Source organism: Mustela erminea, chromosome X (genome assembly GCF_009829155.1).
Source record: "Mustela erminea isolate mMusErm1 chromosome X, mMusErm1.Pri, whole genome shotgun sequence".
NCBI lineage: Eukaryota > Metazoa > Chordata > Mammalia > Carnivora > Mustelidae > Mustela > Mustela erminea.
In genome coordinates this window covers 94,297,059-94,312,555 of record NC_045635.1, presented here as the reverse complement: position 1 = coordinate 94,312,555, position 15,497 = coordinate 94,297,059, and positions in this window count along the sequence as shown.

Sequence of the window (15,497 nt, the reverse complement as noted above, 5' to 3'; positions counted from 1 at the left end):
CATTAAAAGGATTATTCATTACAACCAAACGGGATTTATCCCTGGACAAAATGGCAATGAAAAAGTGAATGATTTTTCTCCAACTGGAAAGATGAGGGAAGCTTTCACTTAAGAGGTGACCTTTGAGGGGAACCCTCCTACACTTTTGGTGGGAATGCAAGATGGTGAAGCCACTCTGGAAAACAGTATGGAGGTTCCTCAAAAAGTTGAAAATAGAGCTTCCCTACAACCCAGCAATCACACTACTCTTTACCCTAAAGATACAAATGTAATGATCTGAAGGGGCACATGCACCTGAACGTTTATAGTAGGAATGTCTATAATAGCCAAACTATGGAAAGAACCTAGATGTCCATGAACAGATTAATGGATAAATAAGTGGTATATAGATATACAGTGGAATAGTATGCAGCCATCAAAAGAAATGAAATCTTGCCATTTGCGATGAGGTGGATGGAACTAGAGGGTATCATGCTAAGTGAAATAAATCAATCAGAGAAAGACAATTATCATGATCTCTCTGATACGAGGGATTTGAGAGGCAGGGCGGGGATTATGAGGAGAAAGGATGGAACAAATGAAACAAGATGGGATGGGGAGGGAGACAAATCATAGAAGACTCTTAATCTCACAAACAAACTGAGGGTTGCTGGGGGTGGGGAGGTAGGGATAGGGTGCCTGGGTTATGGACACTGGGGATTGTATGTGCTATGGTGAGTGCTGTGAATTGTGTAAGACTGAGGTTTCATAGACCTGTACCCCTGAAGCAAACAATACATTACATGTTAATTAAAAAAATATTGTCATTGGAAGCACCTGGGTGGTGCAATTGACTCTTGGTTTTAGCTCAGGTCATTATGTCAGGGTTGTGGGATCAAGGCCCACACTCAGCTCTGAGGTAGGCACAGAGTCTACTTGGGATTCTCTCTCTCTCTCCCTGACTCTCCCACCCCCAACTTGCACTCTATCTCTAAAATAAACAAATCTTTAAAAAATACATTGTCATCAAAATAATAAAGCCAAAAGACAGGTAAGTAACAAATCAGAAAAAGCTAAGAGAAATTTAGAAATCAGGATGGAGATAAACCATGAGAGACTTTGGGCTCCAGGAAACAAACTGAGGCTTACAGAGGGAGGGGTGTAGGGGGAATGGGGTAACCAGGTGATGGGTATTAAGAAGGGCATGTGTGGTGATGAGCACTGGGTTTTACATGTAACTAATGGACCACTGAACACTACATCAAGGACTAATGATGTACTACAAGTTGGCTAACTGAACATAATAATAATAATAATAATAATAATAATAAAAGAAATTTTAAAACTGGAAAATCATTTGAAAAACAGCCTACCAAAATGTAGCATTGAGAAGTATAAAGATAAAAAATTTGAGAGAGTTTAAAATACATAGAACATAAAATGAAAACATATAATATTTTTTTAAGAGTTCCAGAAGGAAAAAAGATAGGAAAAAAAAAATGGGAAAGAAATGATATCCAAGATGGCGATGAGTGGAAATTTCCAAAACTTATTTTTTAAAAATGCAATTCCTCAAATTGAAGTGTGCCAGCTACCAAGCATTATTCCAATTATGATAATAATTACAACAACAGTAACTACTATTATTATGTGAAATAAATCAAAAGAGAAAAGCCAAACCATAAATAAGGAGGGAGAACAGATTACCTAGAAAGGAATGACACCTAAAATGACAACATACTTTTGGGAAGCAACAGAGGCCAGAAGACAGTGGAATTATACCTGCTAAACTAAAAGTGGGAGTGAAACAGACATTTTAAAACAAAGACTTAGTTTAGTACTTCATAAATCCTTGCAGAAAGAGATGTAACAGATATACTTTAGCAAAAAGGGAAACAGAACTTACAAGAAGAGCTTGAGATATAGAACAAATATATAAAATGTCTTGATAAATACCAAAAAAGCTATGGAATGAAGACCAATTTCCTTAAATTATTAAACAACAAAAAATAATCAAATTAATCCATTACTCTCATAAAAACAAAGAAAATTTCTAAGTAATTCATGTGCCAAAGTAGAAATTATAAAAATATTTAAAATATTCATCATATATGAACTTCATTAAAAACAAAATGGGAAAAATATGGAGGTGCTTCTATGGCTAAAATTAGAATGAAATTCATATCTTTAATGATATATATCAGAAAAAAATTTAAAAGCTTAAAAACTTAATGAGATTTAAAAATTTTGTTACATGTGTATATGTACCTAAATGATACATTTATTAGTATTATTTATTAGTTAATTGTCAATTATTAGTTATATTTATTAGTTATATTATTAATAAAATTAGTTTTATTTATTAGTTTTTTGACTCTTATTTAAATCATATCTTAGTGTATATAGCATAAAAGATAAAGTAATAATAAAAACAAAAGTTAGAATATGGTAGGTATGTGTACTAACCATGTTTATTAGTTTATGGATCTGATATTTTGTCATCATAGCATATTGCTGACTAGAGAGGAACTACCTTTCCCAGGGTCAGCAGATTCCTAGACATAACAACAACCCAGTAAGCATGGCTTTCATAAACAAACTAGCCAATCCAGGTCCCATACCCTACCCCAGACCCCACCAAATGCCTGCTTTGTCATGGAATAGCACTTGTGAGACACTAACTTCCTTCCCTAATCAATCTTGGGTCAGATACAAGACAACTAGGAATAGCTCCTACATCCTTGAGCACACTGAAATTACCCCAATCATCCAATCTGAAATGTGGTCAGCCCACTTACAGTGCTCTGCCCATTCCTCCCCCCTCCCAAAACTATAATAAAGTCTTTCCCACAGTTCTCCTCACTCTCTCTCTGCCTATGACCCATCCCAGTGTTCTCTCTTGTGACCCTGTGTAGCATGGCATACTGCCCTCTTGGGAACTGTGAGGAATAAATTGTATTTTTATTTTATTTTATTTATTTGACAGAGAGAGCACAAACAGGGGGAGTAGCAGGCAGAGGGAGAGGGAGAAACAGACTCCCTGCTGAGCAGCCCCCCCCACACACACAGCCATGTGGGACTTAATCACAGGACCCTGGGATCATGACCTGAGGCAAAAGCAGATGCTTGACCAACTAAGCTACTCAGGTGCCCCAATAAACTGCATTTTAAATAGGAATCATATCCTAGTCTGTTGGCTTCACTATGCCCATATTAAACTTGGGTATATTTTAAACAGGATAGAAGGAGTAACATCACCAAGATAGTGAAGTAGCAGACATCAGCCTCTCTTGCTCCACAAAGATCAGCAATTAGAGAACTATCCACAGATAGGAACAGCTCTAGGAAAACTCAGGAGTACAGTTCAACAAAACAGTGGCACAAAAAACCTGAACACAATCACACAAAATGGGAATGAAGACTAGTGTGATTTGGCCTGCATCGCTGCCCCAGCTTCTAGACCAACCGTGCTCACCACTAAGAGGGAACTCTCTGGGTAGAAAGAGTTTCCCTTCTCAAAAAAGGGAGAACAGGGTGAGTGACCAGCTTCCCCAATCTTTTGGGGCACTACAAAAAGGGTCTGCTTTGGTTTCACCCCACCCAGAGACTTACAAAGCTGACACACACAGAAATGGCTAGGAACAAGGAAGATGAGAAGGGGCTACCAATATCAATAGGCAGCAAGAGCAAGGGCAAGTTCCCAGTGAACTGCTCAACAGAAGGCCTAAGTAACTTTCTCCATGAAAGAAACCAATGGCCAGCACAGTTGTCAAGAACCACCTACAAATTTCACCACTTTTCACCCCACAGTATTCAAATTCCCAGACACCAGCTGCCTAAGTCCCTCCCCGCTTCTTCCTGCCCTGTTCCTTCCAGAGCCCAGAATCCAGCCAAGGCCTTTGCAGCTACATGAGTGCAAGATGTCAGTAGACTCCCACAACTGACTCCCATGATGATGTTTGGGCTTGGGCTAATCCCTTCTGCCGTGTACCTGCACACCACTGGCCTAGACCCTACACTTATAGAAGTGCATGCTAACAGCCAACCCCTTGCCCCCTGCACACAGCTAGTCATGGGACCAGATTCAGCTCTATCTCCAGTCCCTAGTCTATACAAATAGGCTCACCTGCAGCTAACCCCACAGCTCTGCAGCTGGATACCCCTAGTCTGACCTCCCTCACCAGCCTCCACAGCAGTGTGCCTGCCTGTTTGCAGATTGCAGCCACAGGAGTGCATGCTGACAGCTAGAGTCTGGCAGCTGCTTGTGGACCTAGCAATGGCTCTGAGTTCTGTCACTGGCCTGTGCTGCTGGACTTCCTGGCAATTAGCCCCTCTAACCATGCACATAAACCATGCCACCCCAACTCCTACCACTAGCTTCCATTGCTGTGCATATGCCAGTACCCAGGGCCCCAGAGCTAACAGTATAGCTAAGCTGGCCCTGGCCCTTGCTACACTGTGTGTGTGTGTGTGTGTGTGTGTGTGTGTGTGTGTGTCTGTCTGTCTGTCTGTCTGCAACCAGCTCATACCACTGCACAGATATCTGCAGCTGACCCTGTAGCCAAGTGTGTGCATATGACTGTCCTGATCCCTAGCTGCTAGACCTGGAAGCACTGCTGAGGACCCCAACAGGCATTGCAGCCATTGTGGAATCCCTGCAGTGCTTGCCAAGGACCATGCAATAGTCAATGCTATGGACCTTAGCAGCCACAGTCAATGAAACATTACACTCCCTGGAACCAGAGCCTCCTATCACATACCCCTGATCTTGGCATTGTGCACTAGTAGACCTGGGGTCAAACCACACTCTAGCATGTCCTCCCCAGCAAGTGAAGGTCTTTCCTTACTGAAGTCAGCCCATAAAGACTTGAAGAAATCACTCCTTCAAATGCATACCTATGCAAGGCTACAGAAATCACAACTAATCAGAAAAACATGATGCTACCAAAGGAACATAATAAACTTCCAGTAACTAACACCACAAAAATGGCGATATATGAATTTCCAAAGAACTCAAAATAATTATTCTAATTATCCTCAGAGATCTATGAGAACACAGATAAACAATTTAACAAAATCAGGACTGCAACATTAAAACAAAATAAAAAGTCCAACAAAGAGACAGAAAACATGATAAAGCACCAAAAGGAAATTTTGGTGCCAAAGAATACAATGACTGAAAAAATCCAATAGAGAATTATAAATTATAAGTAAAGAAGGAGACAGATATCACAGCAACACATAATATTGCCATATAATGAGACTATAAAAAAGACTGCAGGTAAATGTCTCTGGTGATCATAAGTGCAAAAGCCCTCAACAAAGTACTAGCAAACTGAATTCAATGGCACTTGAAAGGATCATAGTCCATGATCAACTGGAATTTTTCCCTGGGATTCAAAGACAGTTCAGTACACACCAATCAATAAATGTGATATGCCACATTAATAGAATGAAAGACAAAATCACATGATCATCTTAATATGTAGAAAACTCATTTGAGAAAAATCAATGTAATAAAAATGTCATAATAAAAATTCTCAAGAAATTCAGTTTAGAGGGAATACACCTCAATATAATAAAGGCCATATGTGACAAATCTGCATCTAATACATTCAGTGGTGAAAGGTTAAAAGCTTTCTCTCTAATTTCAGAAATAGGACAGGGGTGCCTACTCTCACCAGTCTTATTCAGCATAGTACTAGAAGTCCACACCAGAGAAATTAGGCAAAAAAAGGAAGGAAGAAGGGAAGGAAAAAAGGAAGGAAGGAAAAGGAAAGAATAAAGAAATAGAAGGCTTCCAATTCAGAAAGGAAGAAGTAAAATTGTCTTTGTTGGCTGATGTCATGATCTTGTATACAGAAAATCCTAGGCTCCACCAAAAACTTTTATATCTAACAATTAAATTCAATAAAGTATCAGGATATGAAATCAAGACAAATACAAATACAAAATTCAGTGGTTTTTCTATATACTAATAATCAACTATCTGAAAATGAAATAAAATAATCCCACTTACAATAGCATCAAAATAGTAAGATACTTAGAAATAAATTTACCAATGAAATGAAAGTTCTATACACCAAAAACTATAAGACACAGATGAAAGAAAATTAAGAAGATGCAAATAAACTGAAAGATATTCCATAATCATAGACGAGAAGAGTTAATATTGTTAAAATGTCCCTACTACCCAAAGCAATCTATAGATTCCAGTATCTCTAATAATTCCAATGGCATTTTTCACAGTAACAGAAAAAAAATACTAAAATTCATATGGAAGTACAAAAGTCCTTGAAGAAATCTTGAGAAAGAACAAAGCTGGAGGCATCACATTTCTTGATTTCAAATTATATTACAGAGTTGTAGTAATCCAAATTGTATAATACTAGCATAAAAACAGTCACATAAACCAAAGGAACAGAATCAAGAGCCCAGAAATAAGCCCAAGTATTTATGGTCAACTAATATTTAAAAAGGGAGCCAAGAGTAATCAATAAAGATTACTTTATTGTAATTAATAAAGAATAGATAAACTTGTCAATAAAAAATGTTGAGAAAATTAGATATCTATATAGAAAAGAAAGAAATTGGACCCCTATCTTACACCACCCACAAAAATGAATTATAAATGGACTGAGAACTTAAACAGAAGATGTGAAACCATAAAGTTCCTAGAAGAAAATAAGAAAATCTTTTTGACATCAGTCTTTGAAATGTTTTTTGGCAATTATACTGAAAGCACAATTAAAAGCAAAAATCAACAAGTGGGACTACACCAAACTAAAAACCTTCTGCACAGCAAAACAAATAATCAACAAAATGAAAGGGGAGCCTACAGAAAGGAAAAGAAAGATTTTCAATTCATATATCTAACAAAGGGCTACTATACAAAACATATAAGGAACGCTTACAACTTAACAGTAAATAAATAGATAGGTGAATAAATAAATAAACAAAATGCCCAATATAATTTAAAAAGTTGGCAGAGGTCTTGAATACACATTTCTTTGAAGAAGATACACACATGGCCAGCAAGTACATGAAATGGTGCACAACATCACTAATATTAGAGAAATACAAATCAGAGCAGAATGAGCTATCTCCTCACACTTGTTACAATGGTTATTATCAAAAAGAAAAAAGATAGCAAATGTTGGTCAGGATGTGAGGAAAAAGGAAAATGATACATTGGTGGGAATGTAAATTGGTACAGTCACTGTGGAAAACAGTGTGAACATTCCTCAAAAATTAAAAATAAAACTATCGTATGATTCACCAATCCCACTTCTAGGTATACATCCAAAGGAAGTCACTATTTCAAAGAAATATCTGCACTCTCATGGTCATTGTAGCATTTTTCACAATAGCCAAGACATGAGAACAACTTAAGTGTCCACTGATGGATGAATGGACCAAGAATATATGGTGTGTAGACACACACACACACACACACACACACACACACACACAGAAGTATTATTCAGCCATAAAAAGAAGGAAATCCTGCCATTCATAACAATATGGATGGACAATGATGGCATTACAATGAGTGAAATATGTCAGACAAAGACAAATACTATCTGACCTCACATGTGGAATCTATAAACATTACACTCATACAAACAGACAATAGAATGGTGGTTCCTAGGGACCTAGGGGAGTGGTTGGTTAAATGGTGCAAACATTCAGTTATATGATGAGTAAGTTCTGGGAATCTAAGGAAAAGCATGACAACTCTATTAATATAGTTATACAGGTTAATAATACTGTAGTATATATTTGAAAGTTGCTGAGAGTAACATTTTAATGTTCTTACCATATGAACAACAATAAAAGTGGTAATTATTGAGGTGAAGGATATGTTAAGTAAACATTTTTTATAAAATTTTTTATAAACATTTCACTATATGTTTGTATCAAATCATAATATTGTATACCTTAAACTTACATAATATGTTAATTATATTTCAATAAATCTGGAGAAAAAAGAATATGTAAATCTATATCTTTGTCCAAAGGTTTGAAATATTTCCTAATAAAATACCCTAATGAGTTATGAAAGATAAAAACATTTTGAATATTTTTATAAATATGATACAAACTTTATAAAATATATGTTTGAATATATATATCAATATCTCAAATATATACTTGACTCATCTCTTTCTCTCACAAATCATATACAGATCACCAGCAAATATGATCCATTGTCTGTCACTGCAGTCTATGCTGCATCCAAACACTTTTCAACAACCCCAATACTTCTACCCTATTTCAAGTCACCATTGTTTCTAATCTGGACTATAACACTAGCCTCTCTACTGTTTTCCCCTTTCCGTGAGCTTGTTTCTTCACCATCCACACATGTTCTATTTAAAACATAAATCTGGGACGCCTGGTTGCTTCAGTGGGTTAAGCCGCTGCCTTCGGCTCAGGTCATGATCTCAGGGTCCTGGGATCGAGTTCCGCATCGGGTTCTCTGCTCAGTGGGGAGCCTGCTTCCCTTTCTCTCTCACTGACTGCTTCTCTGTCTATTTGTGATCAATCTCTGTCAAATAAATAAATAAAATCTTAAAAAAAATAAAATGAAACATAAATCTGACTACGTCACTCTGCTGCTAAAGCCTTTTAAACTTTTTTAAGAGAGTTACTTGTTTTGTTTTGTTTTGTTTTGTTTTTTTCGCTTTTTGGTTTTTTGGTTTTTTTGTTTTGCTATTGAGTTGAGTTCCTTATGAATTTTAATTATTAATCACTCATCAGACATTAGGATTGCAAATATTTTCTCCCATTCTGTAGCTGGTCTTTTCGTTCTATTGATTATTTCTTTTGCTGTACAGAGCTTCTTAGTTTGCTATAATCCTACCTGTTTGTTTTTATTTTGCTAAACGTTCTTTTAGGGCCACATATTAAAAAGAAAGAAAAAACTACCCAGACTAGCATTAAGAAGCCTTTTGCCTGTGATTTTTGTAGTCTCATGTATTATTTTTTCAACTTGAATTCATTTTACTTACTTTTTTGTATACAATAGGAGGTAAGAGTCCTATTTTTTTCTTCTGCATGCAGATATTCAGTTATTCAGTTTTCCCAACATCATTTGTTGACATCCTATTCCCATTGTGTGTTCTTGGCACTCTTGTCAAAAATGAGTTGATTGTAAATGTGTGGGTTTATTTCTGGGCTCTCTATTCCATTGGGTTTTATGTCTGTTTTTATATTAGTACCATACTGTTTTAATTACTATAGCTTTATAATACATTTTGAAATTGGGAATTATGAGACAAGGAAGAAGACATGATATAGGGTCATGGAAGATAGTCATTAAAGTCTGGAATAGCCACATAAGATAGCATTAAGTTGATTAGTGATGAGTACAATGATTACCAAGCAATGCTGAGGGTCGAAGAGAGGTTAGAAGCCATCAATATGCAGAATTTAAATTCTTCTTTTTGAAAATGTAGGCTGCAATGGCTAGGAGGCTGAAGGTTAAAGGGAGACTTTTGTTAGCAAGAATGTCTTCATCTTTAAAAATCCATAAAGTGACCTCCAGATCCACAAGAAATGAAGTAAAACTCCTTTCTCCTCCCACATTGTTAAAGACAGTACAAGGTATAAGCAAATTAAGACATCACCACTGCTGTGGAAATGTACAGAAAGGCCCTCTGTTCTAGAATACCCCTCCACCTGGCAACACAGACCCCCTACACTCCTACCAAGATAAATTCTTAATCAATAGATTAAGACACATCTATCCTAGAAATCCTTTCTCAGAAAGAGGAAGAAAAGCTTAGCCATCAGTAGAACTCTGCAATTAATTTATTTATCATATTTCTTTATCTTGGTAATGTAGCCTAAGAACTAGCTCTGATGTGGAATGAGTGAGGCATCAATCAAAGGCAGCCTTCCTTTCTTCCATAGGTTTTCCTATGACCAGAAATAGGGCCATACAACTTCAAGACTCTCCCATCAGTTCACATAGATCCCAAAGTGACAGATCTCTCTATCAGCTCCTTCCTGTCTTGCCATATAGATTTGTTTTTGTACAGATAGTTCACGTTACAAAATCTTTCCTGTAAGAATCAAAGCTAGGCCATCAGTTTAGATACATGTAGTTTCCAACTGAGGGAGTTTCCAGCACTTTGTAAATCACATAAAGGAAATGATTTGTATATCAGTCAATAGTGCTAAGTTTTATGTACCTGAAAATTCAAGTAACATGCTTAAATACATAAGTTTTTTTTTCTCATGTAACAAGAATTCTAGATGTACCTATCAAGAACTATTGTAACAGCTTTAGAATATGATCAGGGATGCAGACTTCCATCTTTGTGTTCACTGGATGGCTGCAGGAAGAGGCAAAAGGGAGAGTGGCAAAAGCACATTTCACATTTCTGTGAAAGTGTCTACTGTGAAGACCCTATTTAAAAGGAGATTGAGGTGGGGAGGCACCTGAGTGGTTCAGTTGACTAAGCATCTGCCTTCACCTCAGGTCATGATTTTGGGGTCCTAAGATCAAGCCCTGCATCCGGCTCCCTGCTGAGCAGGGAGTCTGCTTCTCCCTCTTCCTTTGCCCGCTCCTCCACTTGTGCTCTCTTTCTCTCTCGCTCTCTCTCATATAAATAAATAAAATCTTTTATGTTTAAAGAGATGAGATTAAATATGAATTCCATCAAGAACATTCAAGTAAAAAATAGATCATTTTCGGTATGCTTAACCTGAAGGAAACCAGAGAATACTTTTATAATCAATGAACCATTAAGGTTTAAGGACAAGATTTCCCTCATGGGGTAGTATCCGTAAAAGATACAAGATTCCTGACATTTTCTCATATTTTTCTCCACCATGCAATAAATAACTTCCTATTTGAATTACTTATCAGCATGAGGATAAGAAAGCAAAAACAGACCATTAATGTTTAGATAATGTAAAATGAAAATGAATGATAAGCAAACTCTTTTCTCTGGAGGACAAAAAGTAGTTGCAGGAAACAGAATTCTTAAAAACTCATTGAGGCTCAGCCCTGATGTGTTCAAAGATAATGTTTGACTGATTAGAATGAGTTTTTCTATAGTCAAATCACATTATTTCTCCTGGCAACTGCTGTGACAAACTCCTTATCTGCAAAAGGAAAATTAACCTTCTTATCTATTTAACTTAGTTTGTGAAAAGGCACAAGGTCAGCCTGTGGAAAAAAATCCCATTTTTAAAACAAGTTTCTTCACTTTTGTGTAGAAATTCTATAGAATTGATAGGATTTGAGAAAAAAACAAAATGTAGAAGAGACCACATAAGGAAATTGCCCCATTTGGTCAATTGAAGACTTTGGTAGCACTTTAGCAAATCTAAATAGTACATTGCTAGGTTGATCAGGTTGTTTCTGAGAACATTTTTCACCTTGCCCTATCTGCCCACCAACTGAATAAAGAAATACCATTACTACTCTATATGATAGTCAACACAACTTAGAGCTTGTAACAAACTGGGCCATTGCCCAGAAACCAGGCATAAAGGGAGGACAAACATGAGGGGGAGGATTAAGAAAGAAAAGCAACCATGGTATGTAGACATTTAGGATGGCCCCCAGGTATGTGTGCCCTTGTGGGTGCTTCCAACCAATAGAATAGAGCAAAGATAATGGGATGTCATTTCCATGAGTAAGTTAAAAAAGACCATGACTTTTGTCTTGCCAGCAGACTCACTATTGTTTCCTTGGTTTATAGGTTTTGATGCAGCAAATGGCAAGGAACAGAAGGCAGGCCCCAGCTGACAGCCTGTGAGAAACTGAGACTCTCAGTCCAATAACCTACCGAAGATGGAATCCTGCCAAATATTACAAAGTACACATTTTCCTAGGCAAGCCTGGCCCAACATCTTGAATGAAGGCTTGTGAGAACCCTAACCCACAGAAATTGTGGGAAAAAATGTTATATAGCAATAGATAACTAATATAAAACAAAATCTAATTCTAGGGAAACACTAAAAACTGTTAGTAAATTCACAATGTCATACCTCAGAGAATATCACTGGGAAATGAGAAGAGAGACCTTTCACAAGTTTCTAATACCAAATGTACCCACATATCAGCAATAATGTTATTATACTCAGCTTCCATCCTATTACTATAGATGAATTATTCACGTGCCTAGCTAAAATTAACGTCTCTACTTATTCGCTGGACCCCATTCTCTCTCACTTACTCAAAGATATTGATCTAGCAATTCTCACCCTCTCTTTCTCCCTCATTCTTTCCCTCTCCCATTCCTTCTCCCTCTCTTTTCTGTATCACTGGTTTTTCACTTTACCAGATCTTTTCCATCAACTTTAAATATGGTTTTAGCATCCTAAAAACAAAAATAAAAAAACAAGTGAATAACAACAACAAAGACTCTCCTGGTCCCATTTGCTTCTCTATTCCTACTTTTTTTTTTTTTAAGATTTTATTTATTTATTTATTTATTTGACAGAGAGAAATCACAAGTAGACGGAGAGGCAGGCAGAGAGAGAGAGAGAGGGAAGCAGGCTCCCTGCTGAGCAGAGAACCCGATGCGGGACTCGATCCCAGGACCCTGAGATCACGACCCGAGCCGAAGGCAGCGGCTTAACCCACTGAGCCACCCAGGCGCCCCTCTATTCCTACTTTTGAAAAATATTGGCTAATTAGTGTTTCAGATTCCAATCTTCCTATATTTTCTTGAATTAATTTGTTATGAGTTCAATTCTATCCCCCCACAAAAGATACACTGAAGTTCTGACCTTGGTACCTGTGATAGTGACCCTACTTGGAAATAGGATATTTATAGATGTAATAAAGTTTAGATGAGGTGATTAGGGTGGGCCCTAATAAAACATGACTTATATTCTTAGATGAGTGAAAGAAAAACACAGAGGCAGATAAACAATGGTAAGAGGACAGAAGACAGAGGACAACACCATTTGAAGACAGAGACAGAGATTGGAGTGGTGTGCCTATAAGCCAAGGAACACCAAGCACAGCCAGTAATCACTGACAGCTGGGAGAAATGAAGGGAACATTAGCCCTCAGAACTTCCAGAAGGATTAAGGTTGGCCAATACTTGGATTTCAAACTTCTAGCTTCCATAACTGTAAGAGGATAAATTTTTATTGTTTGAAGGCATACAGTTTGTTATGACATCCTTAGGATTTCAGGAAATTAAAGTCCATTCAGACTGGATTTTCACTCATACCCTTATCAGTGAAACTATTCTTGTCAAAGTTATCAATGACTCTATGTTGCCAAATCCTAAAATCAACTCTTACTTGTCACCTTAAACTATCACCAGCATATGAGAAATTTAATCACTCACTCTTTATGTTTCTTCCTTTGGTTTCCAAAATACCACACTCTTGGTTTTTATCCCAACTCACTAGTCACACCTTTTCTGTTTTGTTTTGTTTTTGCTGGTTTCTCCTTAATATTGGAGTGCCCCAGGATTTAATCCTTAGATTTCTTTTTTCTCTTTCACTAGCCTCCGTGGGGATATCATCCAGTCTTATGAATTTATGTTATTGTCATAGGAGGTCATTGAGAGGACATGACTGCTGGTTTACATATAAGCCAGTCCCAGGAAATCAGAGGGTCCTCATCTTCTTCCCTGTCGTTGGAATGTGCTCTCTGTTTGCCTTTCCCATGTTAGAAGCTGCCCAAGGACATACCCTTGAGACAGTAATGTGATTTTGAGACCATCTGGATGGTATACATGACTAAACCCAGTTAAGACTTCTACATGAACTTTAATATTCTGGCAGGCAGGTGCAGAAAACTACTCATCTTGCAGCTGCCTAAAACAAGTGTCATATGCAAGTTTCCTTGCTTATTAAACCTGACACCTACCAATCTGCCTCTTTCTTTGATTTTTCTCTGCCTCCCATGTACAGAGACCAGTGTCAGATTGTACACAGTAAGTTACTGAGATTGCAAAGTTACTGAGTTTGCAGAACAGCTATCCATATACTGATGAATCTCAATTTTATATTCTCACTTTTGATATCTTTTATGAATGTCAGTGTCCTATATTTGGATTTCCAGTAGGCTGCTGCAACTTCTCATGGGAAGGCTGACTAAGTCATCAATAAATCAGGTAGGAGGGCAAATGGTAGCACAATGTACCATGTGACTATCAATTTTTTCTCACTTCTCCAGAATCAATTATAAACTCTGAGTTATGTAACTAATTCATGGAAGGGCTGTCAAAATACAGTCTATTACCACATAGAAAACCTTGCTTTTTTAGATGATTAAGCTTAAATATAAAGTCCAGATGATGGTGTAAAATACTACTTATATTTCTAGTACAGTTGTCTATCATGCTAAATCCATTCCACTCTGAAAGTCATCAGGGAAGGGAGACCTCCTATTTGTTCTCCCTCCTTTTCTCCTTTCTCTCCTCCTCCCCTATAATTCACTGATTTCATTATTTCTCCATACTTCCCCCTATGGTTCATCTTGTTTGTCCCTTGGCAGAACTGGGGCAGGGGGAGGTGCTGTTACTTCAGGTCCTGTGAATTTAAAAAAAATTGGAGGAAAGTGAAAAGTGACACCCCCATCATTGAGTGTCAGAACAAAACACCTATAAGACAAGCCCTTCTCTTGCAACATTAATCACCCCTTTGAGCAATACAACATACTTTCATTACAAAACACTCAACAAACTAGGAATAGAAGAGAACTTCCTCAACCTGACATGAAAACTCCACATATAGCACCACACTCAATAGTGAAAGACTGAAAGCTTTCTGCCCCAAGATCAGGAATAAGACAAGGATGCCCATTTTCATTACATCTATTCAACATGGTACTGGAAGTTCTAGCCAGAGCAGTTAGGCATGAAAAAGAAATAGAAGGCATCCAAATTGGAAAGGAAGAAGTTAAATCATCTTTATTCACAGATGACATGATCTTATATATAGAAAATTCTTAAGAGTCCACCAAAAACCTATTAGATCTAATAAATAAATTCAGCAAAGTTGCAGTACACAAGATCAATGCACAAAAATCAGCCATATCTTTATATAGTAGCAATGAAAAATCCAAAATGGGAATTAAGAAAACAATTCCATCTAAATAGCATGAAGAAAGTATAAAATACTTAGAAATAAATTCAAACAAGGAGGTGCAAGACTTACAAACTGAAAACTATAAAACATTGCTGAAATAAATTAAAGAAGACTTAGATAAATGGAAACACATCTCATGTTCATGAATGGCCTACTTAAGGCCAAAATACACATAATGACAAAGCAAAGTCACATGAGATCAAATAAGTTATTAGTAAAGAGAAAAATATCAAGTTTGCAATGCAACACTGAGGAACAGAGATGATATGTGGATAATAGATCATTTGATTCTATAAAAGACAGAAAGAGTATCCCTAATTTATAACTTTCCAGTTACAAACTTTGGTTTCCTGTTCTTGTGTATCTAGAAAATTGCTTCCTTGTGTCCTTATATCATGGGTCACAAACTTGCTACCCACATGCTAAATCCAGGCCACAGACAA